This window comes from Pongo pygmaeus, chromosome 2, assembly GCF_028885625.2.
Source record: "Pongo pygmaeus isolate AG05252 chromosome 2, NHGRI_mPonPyg2-v2.0_pri, whole genome shotgun sequence".
NCBI classification, from domain to species: domain Eukaryota; kingdom Metazoa; phylum Chordata; class Mammalia; order Primates; family Hominidae; genus Pongo; species Pongo pygmaeus.
In genome coordinates, this window is record NC_085930.1 from 77,956,304 (window position 1) to 77,969,266 (window position 12,963).

The 12,963-nt window shown below is 41.6% G+C and overlaps 1 protein-coding gene and 1 long non-coding RNA gene across 11 annotated transcripts in view; one reads left to right on the forward strand and one right to left on the reverse strand.

The window, feature by feature from the left end:
* Window positions 1-8,688, reverse strand: part of CHL1 (cell adhesion molecule L1 like) — a 213,735-nt gene extending 205,047 nt beyond the window's left edge. For 3 of the 10 annotated variants that reach the window (XM_063661828.1, XM_063661830.1, XM_054482119.2), the window contains exon 1: window positions 7,234-7,415. The gene's annotated coding sequence lies outside the window, so the exon portion shown is untranslated. Of the gene's footprint in view, window positions 1-7,233; window positions 7,416-7,965; window positions 8,123-8,280 lie in introns of those variants that run through there. The other 7 variants (XM_054482122.2, XM_054482117.2, XM_063661829.1 and 4 more) reach the window with 5 other exon arrangements.
* Window positions 7,993-9,586, forward strand: LOC129033491 (uncharacterized). Its single transcript, XR_008501592.1, has 5 exons — window positions 7,993-8,377; window positions 8,641-8,736; window positions 8,835-8,887; window positions 9,306-9,350; window positions 9,432-9,586. It is a non-coding gene; the product is annotated as an uncharacterized LOC129033491 (long non-coding RNA).
* Window positions 9,587-12,963: the final 3,377 nt, after the last annotated feature.

Genomic DNA, 12,963 nt, shown 5'->3' on the forward strand with positions numbered 1-12,963 from the left:
AGCCAGGCATGATGGTGCCATCTGTAGTCCCAGCACTTTGGGGCACTGAGGTGAGAGAATAACTTGAGCCCAGGAGTTCGAGGTTGCAGTGAGCCATGACCATACCACTGTACTCCAGCACTCCAGCCTGGGCAACAGAGCCAGTACTCCAGCACTCCAGCCTGGGCAACAGAGCCAGACCCTATCACCAAAAAAAAAAAAAAAAAAAAAAAAAAAAAAAAAGAAAGAAAGAAAGAAAGAAAAAAGGAAAAAGAAAACCTGAAAGCAATAGAGTGGGCTATGAACTGGGTTACAAATTAGGATATCTAAGATGATTTAATTCTAATTTTCACTACTGTAGGCAGTGTGGTGGAAAGCTAACTATTTGACCTTGCATTAGTTTTTTTCATCTATATAATGGGCTAACAACCTGTTTCTTTTTGTTCACTATGTTATTGTAAAAGTCAGATGAGATGACATGGAAAAATTTTCTAAACAGCATAAAGCACTCAAATAATGCAAGACATTGTGATTTTTTTTTAAATAGAAATCTTCAGAGGCAATCTTCTGAATGGATGGAAATGCAGCATCCAGTATCAGTCTTGGAAAAGGTCAGTATTTATCTTCCCCCTGAACCTTTTGCACATGAGATGTGTTATTTCTTTTGAACATAACCAATATGTAAGACATCCCATAATAGCTAATATTCTGTCACTTTACAGTTTTTAGCAAGGTTTTCAATGCAATAAAAAACCAAATTTCCAACAACTCTAACAGCAACAGATGACCAAAATTCCCACATTCCTTTTATCCACTTACATTCTATTACTCTGGGAAATACATCGCTTAGTCCCTGGAAATAAAAATTCCTCACATTATGATGCAACCAGTGCATTCTGGTCTATTCCTTCATCGTCCTTGTTCTGATACAACTATAACAAAGAAGAAGGATACTTCCTCCAAAGATCCAGGCATCCGGGTTACATGAGTTTCAGCTGCCAGACTGACATTTGAGGGTATCTCCGCTTTCTCAGGCATCATAACTACAATCCCTCCCAGGAGAATCACCACTTACAGCAAAAGCTTTTGTTAGGGAGGAACCTCTGCTGAAAATGCCAACCCGTTACCATAGAAGCTGGAATACATCTTTTACATTATTCTCTCTGCTATGTCAGCTCTCATCTTAGAAAGCATAGATAATGCAACGAAATGGACAAATTTGTTTTGAAGTTTAGGAGTCCCAGCTGAAACACACCACTGAATATGAGCATGCCCACCTCGGGCAAATGAAAGAAAGAAGAAAGGAATGACAAAGAAAAAGTGGTGAAGATTCTCCTGAATACAAACTTAATGATTCCCTATTTTGTACTGTTTTTGTCAATTCTAGCTTTCCCCTTCCCCATTACTCATGTTCCACAAATGTAAAGCCTTCAAGATGTGCTAGGTATTCCTCATGTACTTCCTAGATTCAGATCCCTTTTCTGCCTTCCTCCATCCTGCTCTGCTCTGGGAGAACTGACCTCCACAAACCACTATAATAGGCTCCCTTGCCCTCTTACTGCCTTGCTGAAGAAGCAACTGGAAATCTTGGGGTAGAAGCAGAGCACTGTCTTGTGATTTGACAGTAGTTATGTTCCTCTACCAAAAGCCATAAGTCCTACGTGACAGCCCTCTCCCAGAGCTACTGCTCCCACTTCCTTCCAGGAACTTCATCTTCCCATTATCCCTTCAGGACAAGTGGCAGTAACAGCTCCAGATGTGCTTCAGCAGCCCTTGTGGGCTTCCCCTAATCCCATCCAAAGAGATGTGGGCCCGTCTTTAAGGTCCCTTAATTACCTCTTTGGAGTATGATCTACATAAAAGAAAGGAACAAAGTGAAGGTGAGAGGAAGCCATGTTTTACCCAGCGAAGACATGTCTTTCAAGAACATCAAGGGGACAAACCACTGGGTTCTAACCTGTGGCATTCTGCCACCTGGGCATTCAGGTACAATACTGTGAGAACATCAATCCTTTTAAGATAAGCAAGAAAGATGAATTTTTACATGAAATCTCCAGTATTTAAATGTTGGCTGAAATTTGTCTTAAACATTCTTTGGGCCAAATGAAATATTTATACAAGCTGTGTTCATAGTCCAGGGGACATTGGTTTGGATCCTATATAGACTATGGTGCCTCTTCTTGGAAAGAAAATAAAATCTGTTTTTCTTTACACTGCACAATTATAACCAAAAAAAGATGAAAGTCTCATTTTTACAGCTTTTTCTTACACAGTACTTTAGTCCAAAAACAATAACTCTCCCTACCTCATTGGAAGTCTGCAGGCAAAACAGAAATATTCAAAACCCCAAAGTCACAGGAATCTTGTTATCTGGGCCTGTTCTAAATGTATGAATCTAGTCAAATCATTTAATTTCAGTGTAGCTCACTCCATTCATCTGCAAAATCAGGATAATTACTTCTTTCCTACCATCTTCACAGAGACATTTGGTTGAAAAACGAAATTATACATAGTAAATGAAAAGCACATTTGAGATCTTCAGAGAATAAAGTGCTATTTAAACCAAGAAGATTAGTAAGAAAAACCTCACAAGTTTGCCAAAGCATTTTCTCTCTTTCAGCCACATTTCATGACACCAAGGTAACTGTGAACCAATGCCTTAGCCCAACACAATCTTGAGGAAGACGTACGCAAATATAAGGTGGTGGTTCTCAACCAATATTAGTACATTAGGGTGTGTTAGAATCTCACCAGAAGTTTTCAAAAATCCAGATTCCTAGTCACCATCCACAGGGACTGTAATTGAATTGATTTGGGTTGGTAGCTTTAAAGAACTCTCCAGATGATTCTAATTTCAGCCAAGCCTAAGAAAAACTATTGAGAAAACCTTTTAAATATGTGAAGCCATCATTATTGGTATATGTGCATATAACTAATGTAGGAATCAACAGTTTTCCACTTGACACCACCATTGATCATGGCTCACAGTTATTCACATACACAGGGATACACACACACACACGCTCTGTCCCTGTATCTTTGTTCATTCACATACTGAACATGATATAGAAGGACAATTATCACTACAATAAAAAACCATGCTACTAAGCTGTCTGCATAGGTTGCCCCATACAATGTCCACAAGAACACATGTGACATGTGAGCTAAGTATGGCTACTTCCCCATTTCTAAAGAAGAAAGTAGTCTTAGAGAGGTCAAAATGACTAAGCCAATGCCACACACCTGCAAGCTGACAGACTTAGATTTTGAACCCTAGCAGCCTGACTTTTATAGCCAGTGCATGTAACCACCACAACAGTTTGCTTCCCACTGTGCCAGACACTTTAAGAGTTTATGAGATGCATAAAAGGAAATGTATACCCTCAAGGAGTTTACAGTCTGAGAAGGGAATTGTGATGCACACTAAAATTCATAGGTTGTATAAGAAAATGGCACAATTGTAGTCCCTGTAGTTAGGAAAAGGTGAATCAGAAGATGGGCAACAGAGCTCCTACTTCCACAACTATAGGGGAAATAAGATGCAAACAAACATTAGAAGGGAGAATGTTATAAGACTACCAGGAGAAGAAACCCTGGTCTAAACATAAAATATAATTATATATTGGCCAAGTTCAATGCATTTATCATTCTTATCATCATCTGCCAGCATCATTTGAATCAGATATTTGTACCCACCCTAAATTTACCAAATTGTCAGTTTAATTAGCAAACTATGAATTTTGAGAATTCATCTCACCTCAAACTCTAGTTGTGATTCTTACTGAAATTATGTATATAAGCATCACACACACACACACACACACACATACACATACACACATACACATATACACTCACACACACCCCTAATAATTTAACTTCCAAAGAGATACACAAGTTGTATTCTTCCACTAGGAATAAATTGTGTGAAAGTGAAGTCAACATTTCAGGGAAAAGCCTTAAAATTGAAAACAGAATATGTCCCTTTGTATTTTTATTATCCAAACACAATGAGAAGGTAAGCAGGATCATTTTTTATCCACAACACATAAAATCTCAATTAGTTATGGTCTATTTGTGCACCGACTTAAAACATTCGTTAACAAAACAGAATTTTCTAGTTTACTGGATAAATATACCAGAAATTGTAGAATAATGTCAGGTTGCCAAGCAACCACAGCTCTACTCTACTTTGTGATCAATCCAACTCATTCATCGAGCTTCCTAACCCAGTGATACAGAATTCCAACCAATTTGTTTCTTGGGAAAATTATAGTGACTTTCAGTAGCACAATAACACTTTTATTCTCAGAAGATAAACTTAAATCCCTTTTGATCAAAGGGATGTGTTAATTCATTATTCTCTACGTGGTGCCAATGAGAAAGCTATAATTAACTAACTACACTATTGCGACACACAAAAAATTAACTGCAGTAATTAGTAATGTTTAAGGTGTTAAGCAGCCTCCCAAATTAGAAAATACAATCTTTCCTCAGATAAAGATGTACAGAAAAAAGAAAGCAGCATATCTAATTAAATTGAGAATTGTTTCCAGTCTCCCCCAAAGGGTGAGAGGAAAGGCATGTAATCACCAAAATATAAGAGATTTCACTTTAATAGCAGAGAAAATGGCTCATGCCAATTCTACTTGTAGGTAGACATAAAATGATAGTGAATAATGTAATCTTTTCTTTGAAAGAATGCTTAGCACAATATTTTTCCAGGAATGAATAGAAAGAATATTACGCTTTCACTCATTAGCTGTGTTAACTTAGCATATTGTATGTAAATCACCATAATAATTGCATTCTCTTCAGACTGAATTAGTCAGAATGAAGCTGTAATCAAAATATTCATAATTGAAAATATAGTATTCTCAATCTTGGTTTGAAAAAATAACAAGGAACGTTGACTGAATCAGATAATACAGTACATCACTGAAAACAACCTTAGTACAGAGACAAGTTCATCTCTTGATTATACCTTTGCATTTCAATTAGGTCCCCAAATTCAGGACTCAACACCTCCCAATCTGTCATGTTTTCCTACTCTTACTATTTGTCTCTGGACTAACTTAAGTATTCCAAGTGCATTGCTGCTAGATTTTTAGGGAAAATAGAAAATGGTGAAAAGCTAATTTTATTGTTTCTAAAATACATTAGACTCTATTGCACTGTTGGCTGTCATAAATCAAAGGGCAAAATAATTTCCAATAAATGAAACATTTAATGCCAAAGCTCCTGGGAAACAATATGTAAATGATCACATGAATTTCAGAGAAGCTGTCACACTAATTCCTCAAGGTACCTTTTAAAGATGACATATTCACGGTGAGGATGAGAGGGTTGTCTTGCAAAGCAAAACACCACTACCTGAAGTGATACTCTCAGTATTTCCTGACAATCATTCCTTCAAATCTGACACCAGTAGTTCCCGAACTATTACTTAATTTTCCTTTATCGGTTAAAAATACAAGACTGTTAAATCAGTCTTGATCATTACCCTTATTTTTCTATAAAAGCGAATCAGGCTAAATTATTTCAACAAAGCAATTTTGGGGCAAATAACCTCCTATCTTCAAAGATTTCAGAAGCAACTATAAAATCAGGTTTCTATCCAGCAAATGTCTTTCTGGGTGAGCTCTATTTTGTAAAGGTCACTAAGGATCTTTGTGATGGTGACATCTGTCAGGCTTTACTTGCCTCAAGTTCACCAAGAAACGCCTATATTTTAATAATCAAATGATTTTAAAAATTTATTTAAAACCAATTCATGTAATGAGATGAATTAACTTAAATGTAATAAGTATAGTATGTGCAATATCAACTCCTCTTAGACCTACAGCTAGGCCCATGAAGTGTACAGTTTACTTATCAGCAGATAGGTTGGAGGACCTATATAACCATGAGAAATCAATAAATATCTATAGCCTTTTCTTTAAAGAAAAGGATCCGTAAGTCTACATGCAACAGATAACAATCTGGAAAACATATATTCATCATCATTGTCCTGTGCTGCAGTGAAGTGGGTACAAACATACTCTGAAAGAGATTTTAATGAGTTGCCATAGCCAGTACTCACACCCATCCAGTAATAACTATTTGTCTCCATTGATTTGCTCACAATATTCAGGAGCTTGCAAGGAATGATCATACACTACGTTCTGCCATTACTAAAGGTAAATCCACTGCAGCACTTAAGGCCATAAAATGGAAAGCCAGGGTATACATAGGCTCTGTAACCAAGTTAAATTATGAAAGCCAAATGGTGGTCCCTCACAAAGAGACTGAAATTAAGACAAACCCAACTGCAACATCTGCAGGTGAAAGAGAAAACACAAAGATTTACAAAAAATTAAAAAAAAAAAAAAACTGTGGGATAAACTTTTTATTTTCTTGTCACCAAAAGTTTCCCCAAAGAGCTTTCTAAGCTTCTCTCTCCATCGATATACCGAAAAGCCAACTTCATCAGCAGTTGATCAGTTTCTCTCTTCCAATCTGCTGCAAGCCAGAGCTTTGTAGGAGTTGGACTGTGCAGTACAAATATTCATATTTTAATTAAGATTATTCTCCAAAATTAGAAAACGCAGAATTTTTACTTCAATGAAAATGCAGAGAAATGAAAATGCACCATATGTAATTAAACTGAGGATTAACTAACAGTAATGCCATCAACAACAATAACTAACTTTTGAGTGCTTAATATGCGTCAGTCATGGTGTTAAATTACTTGTATCATCTCATTCCAGTCTTGCAACAACCCAATATAGAGGGTATTGATAATCTCCGTATTATTGAGAAAGGGAAACTGAGGCACATAGTTAAATGGCTAGTCCAAAGTGACACATCACAGTGATGGTGGAGCTGGAATTCGAAGCCACGTGGGCGCCCCGGGAGCCTCCGCCTAGAGCGAGCCCAGGTGGCTCACTAGTTACCCATCTCCACGCGCACGCGCAAATCTCCCCACCCACGGCGCGTTCCAGCGGGAGCGCGCCATCGCGCAGACGCCTGGCCAGGCAGCCGCTTGCTGGCTCTGGGGCTGCTCCGCGGCTCCCACGAGCGGCACTGGACCCCCGGCGCCCTTCGAGGAAGGGCTGAACCTGGGGCTCCCTCTCCGCCGGGCCACCCAGCCGTGCCGACGCACACCTGCCCTCCGCCGCTGGCCTCCCACCCCTTCCCCTGCCTGCCTTCGCGCCCAACAGCCCAAACGCCCACCCTGCGCTCGACCCTGCTTGCCGTCTGGGTCGGGGGTACCTGGGCCTGCGCGGCTGCTGCTCCTCCTGCCCGTGGTTTTTCGCAGGAATTCACCAGCCCTGCCCCTGGCTGAGAAACTGTGGCTCGCAGCAAGCCCGGAGAGTGGGAACGGAGGGGCTGGCTTTCCCCAGCCTCCCGGCTCCAATCCCTGCTCTCCAAATTAATCACTTTCTCCGTGCTGCCTCCCCACGCACACTCACACTCAAAAAAAAAAAAAAAAAAAAAAAAAAGCGAGAGAAAGAGAGAGGCACAAAGAGGAAGAAGGGACCATCCGTGACTGGCATCTCTAGCTCCCCGGGCTCCGCTACCAGGAGCCATGGCAACCAAGGCCCCCGGCCTGCCCTCTCGCCCCCTCGGCGGTCTGGGGAGGTGGAGCTCTAGCCCCTCTCTGGTTTTTCGTGCTCCCCAACCCCACAACCCCACGGTCCATTGATTCCCCCCTTCCAGGCTGGCGGCATTTTCGGAACCCCCCTGGGATCTAGAATCCTCTCCTGAGAGTAGGAGCCAGACAGGGGCAGTGGACTGGGAGGGGATCTGAGCCCCACACACTAGGAGGTGTCCAGGGGAGTGAGGGGCGTGGTGGGAGAGAGAGGTCGGGACTGACCCCCAAACTAGCTAGACCTTGGACCCCCACCCGAGAGAGGACGGGAATCTACAGGGGGATCTGGAATCCTCTTCAGCGAGTAGCGAGGGATGGGGTGGGAGAGGCTGGAAATAAGAGGGTCAACCTACCGGCGACCAGCGGGAGTGAGTGGGACCCGGCGGATTCGGGGACCCAGTGTACTCCGTCCGACTGACCCCGAGCTGTCTGAATCCAGCCTCGGCCACCCGGGGGCGGGGCTTGAAAAGGGGGTGTCTCTTCCCGGGTGAAGGCTGAGGGACCTCGGATCACCCCCACTTCAGACAAGGAACCCTGACTGCTCACCATTTCCTTTCCATAACGAGTTGACCCCCTCCTCCTGGGAGCAAACCTTTAGCCGGTCCTCCATGGGAGACCCCCCCAGGACTGGCACGAGACATGCAAATTGACCCCCACCCCTGACACACCTGCGTCGCCTCCAGCACGCGATCTGTCCGGTACCTCCCCTCGGGCAACTTCTCCCCCAAGCTGGCTGGGAGCTGGGACGGGGACGGGCAGGGTCCAGTAAGCTCTGGACGGATCCAAGGGAGTTTCTTGCCGGCCGCTCCCCGCTGGTCCGCACCCGGGGCTGTCCACGGATGTCCCGCCTGTCCCCTGCCGCTGCTGGCTCTGGCCGCGGGAAGGCTGGACCTGTTCTGGCTTGCACCGGGATCTACGCCCTCCTGCCAGAGGCTGGCTCTCGCCTCTCCTCCCTTCCTCGATTCTGCGCCGTCACCCCTCACCCACGCCGCTTATTTTCCCTCCCTTTGCACACTCCCATGGGACAGGCAGAGTTACAGGCTTAAGACTTTATCTCATTGTGGAAAGCAAGAGACGAAGCCAAAAACTTTGGTCGTGCTTTTCAACATCTCTGGTCAAAAGAGGTAGGATCCCTGCTTGTTTATCTGCAAAAGCGACATTTAAAAGAAACGCCCCCCACCCCCTCCCCCATGGTTTCACTCAGTTCATATTCCATACACAGGTCGCCAATCTGGTTTTCTCCCATTGCTGCATGATAGAGGGGTGTGGTGCCATGTACGTATTAAAAATGGTCTTCTTGCTTTCCTTCATTTAAGGGCGTGGTGGGGCTTACTATTGAATTTACAAAATATGCTACAACCATCCGCTGTCAAATTGTGCATACATAAATTTACAGATCTTCTACTATTCTCACAATTTTTGCCCTAATACAGAGTCTATAATTTTACCATATTGTTTCATAACGTTTTTCCTACTTATCCTTTATTAACTCACTATTGGAGAAGAAAGCCTTCTGTACTCATATTCAGTGCAAAAAGCCAGTTCTGATGCCTTATTAATCCACAAGCACATAAAAATATTTTAGGATTCCAAAATTCATATGGAAAAATTATAATTTTTAGCACTACATTTGATTTATGTGCCACTTTATTTTTTTTTTCCATTATGGTGGTATTTTCCAAAATTTTTACAGGATACCACTTTTAAAAATCCTGTTGAATGCAAGTCCTCTTTGTTGGTAAGAGAATTATTGACTTCTAATTTTTACTCCACTAAGGCTGAGAGATTGACCTTACAGCCTCATTTTGTTTTCATCTAGCTCATTGAACAATGAGGATATTTAGCTCCCCTCAGAGCTACCCTCAGAGTTGGATGAGCTATCCTCAGAGTTGGATGCCACCACCAGGAGCAGCAAAAGCGAAGGCAATCATGATTCTGCCTCAGAAGCAATCGAATAAAATATTTTGAAAATGAGTAAATGGACTTTTAAATTTTAACCATCGCTAACCTTGGGGCCTCGATTCTGTCAGTTCGTGTGTGGGCACAGTTCTTACCAACTGCCTTGGCAAATTGTGAATGCAAGTGAGGGCAGGATTTGTCCTAAGTTTAAACTGTACTGCTGGAGTGATTTTCTTTTGCCTGAGGCATCATTATTCACGTGGCATGTTTTCTAAAGTAGAAACAAAGATAGAATATTAAATAAAATTCCAACGGGGGAAATACTCTGCCTGTAGAAAAACATTTCCAAGGTCAAGGAACCACAAGAGAACAACAAAGCGAAGTTGGTCTCAGGAGTTTACCATCTTCTGGGTAAACATCAGCTGAGCAAGGGACTCAGAACTCCATTGTGGCCAGATGAACAGAGTACTCTTAAATATATAGCTCCTTCTTTCTTGGTGATTTGTTTTCTTGACAATAGAATCATTATTTACAAAATAAATATTTATTGAGCATCTACTATTTAATCAGTCACTGGTCTGGGTGCTAGGGTTCAGTAGGAAACTCAATAGACATGGCCAATTGCTTTTTTAAAAAATCAAATACCCTCCAAATATATTAGACAATACCAAGCCACAATACCCAAAACAAGAAGATGATCAGTTCTTAAATATGAGTTTTTAATTGAAAGGGAGATAACATACTTCTAAGCTTCTGACATTGCATATAAATGAAGAAATAATAGCCACACATAGCTTACTAGGGACAGTAAGGAAGTCAGCTTGTATGCAATACATGTTATCCCAGGCAACCAAATTTTACGAAAGAAAAGAGGGAGATAGGGAAAATCTAGGGAAGGAAAAAAGGGAGGAAGAAAGGAAGGAAGGAAGGAAAGAAAGAAGGCAAGCAAATGATAAACCAAGAAAGGAAATAGTATTTTTTAAGGCAATGCACAAGGAAGACAGATGACCTAAATTTCTACATCCAAGAAGCACCTCATAGCTGTTGCCTCCAAGGATGAGTTCATACATTATCAAAAGCAGGCAACACATCTAGGCTTGCCTGGCCCAAGGAATTCACAGCTCTACAGCCTGAGCTTCCAGTAAGGCTGGAACCAGAAGGCAGTCCCCAGCCAGAGTGGATGCTTGCTAGAGATACCTTCTGCTGCTGCTTTGGAACCCTCCCCTGGCTCCCATTCTACTGTCTGACACTTCGTTCAGACCCATTTCCCGTTCAACATACAATCCTAATCTATCAGGCATCCCACAGTTGCACATAGGTGCTAGAGAAAGAAGATATACTTATGAGTCACATGGAAATTTGATTGCCTTAGCTTTGAAAGGTGTGAATTTTCTCTCTGATAATTGAGGAAGGCCGTTTCGAATGAAAATACTAATATCAAGCCACAAAAACAGGGGAGAAAACGGTACTATCATGAATAGAAGCAGAAGGTGAGAGAGATAGGCCAGTCATCTGGAAAAAGATAAAAGGTATTAAAAGCTGGGGCATTTTTCAGCTTTTCCTGCTGATTTACTGCCTACCCCCCTCCTGAACCGTCATTTGGTATCATTCCCAGAGCTAGGGCCATTGAAGTAGTGTTGCCTTTTGGCAAATACAAGTAGCTAGTGATATGGCATCATTCCTAGAAAAATTGTTTAGCAGAAGAGCTGGAGTTTTGAAAATGGCATTTCAGTCTAGCAGTTCCAAATAGTCACAGATCAACAGGGGCTTTCCGGCCAACTGCTGTAATAAAAAAATAAAATAAAAAATAAAAAGCAGGAAGCAGGATGTTCCACTGAGGAATAGATCCTTCAAAAGCAACCTTGAAAGTACAAAGCAGCCACTTCAGCTTAGATATTAATAAAGCTAAAAAGACCATATTAATTCTGCAGAGTTATCCTGACAGAGGCAATACTCCTTTAACTTGTCGTTTAATACAAGAACAAAAGGTTATGTATTAAAAATCAAAGGACAATAATTCTGGAACAAATAAAAAAGTAAAATCTTGTATTGCATGCCATGGATCATTAATATGTATGATTCAGCCGTGGTAGGTCATGAAATCAAATACTTTCACCGGATTTTTTTTAAAAGGCTAAGAAACTTTGTGGCCATTAATAACATTATAATTATGTAGCCAAGATAATGTTAAGTGTTTTCAAATCTCATGCTTTAAGGCATCCATTGATTACTTGTGCAGGTCAGAAGGATTTCCCACCCTCCAATCAGCAATGCCTACAATGGCTAGTTTTCTCTCCTATTGATGGTTTGCTCCGAAGTCCTATGCCCCCAAGTCTTATCTCAAAGGCCTGTGAACTGAGTTATAGGATGAATTCCTATTTGTTGGAGAAAGTCCTCATATGTCTGGAGGATGAGAATTTCTTCTAAACCTCTCTATTTCCAACATGGTACGAAATCTTTTCAGTCTGGAAGGGACCTCAGATAACATAATCTTCCATAGCTTCCTTTTATATCTGAAAAGAGTAAGGTTCAGAAATTTTATCAGAGTTGTACAACTGGTTAATGGCAGAGAATATATTGAAAAAAATTTCCAAATTTTTAATCTTGTATCATTTTACAGGATGAAAAGTCACTGCCATCTTTGAAGATAATTTTACTTATTATTATTCTGTTGCAGCAAACAAGACAAATATTGAATAGTGGGATAGCGAGTAATACCAGGAACATAAGGGCTGATCTTTTTACAGAGACACATAGCCAAAATGAAGTTTATCCTTTTCTTTTTTTTCCAGTTGTTTTTGAAAAGTATGCTTTCCACTCAATGTAAAAGAAACATGTTAGAGAAAAAGGAAAGACTAACAAGAACTTGTGGCAGCCACAGGTTGCTCTCCACTTCCTCTGCCCCCACTAATCTGTTTTTTGTTGTTGTTGTTGTTGTTATTGTTGTTGTCGTTGTTGTTTGAGACGGACTCTCGCTCTGTCCCCCAGGCTGGAGTGCAGTGGCGCGATCTCGGCTCACTGGAAGCTCCGCCTCCCAGGTTCACGCCATTCTCCTGCCTCAGCCCCTGGAGTAGGTGGGACTACAGGCGCCCGCCAACACGCCCGGCTAATTTCTTTTTGTATTTTTAGTAGAGACTGATTTTCACCGTGTTAGCCAGGATGGTCTCCTGACCTCGTGATCCGCCCGCTTCGGCCTCCCAAAGTGCTGGGATTACAAGCGTGAGCCAATCGCGCCCGGCCTAATCTGTTCTTTTTCTCCTTCTGGACACAGGGCCGCTAACCTAAAGACTAAATTTTCTAGTCACCCTTTTGACTTAGTTTGGTTCTAGGACTAGGTTCTCACCAAAGAGACATGAGGAAAAATGCTGTTGGCAACTCTCAGCTCATCTACTTAAAGATAATCTAGATTCACTTCTCCTTTTCCTTTTGACTAACCCACAGTAGTAAAAGGC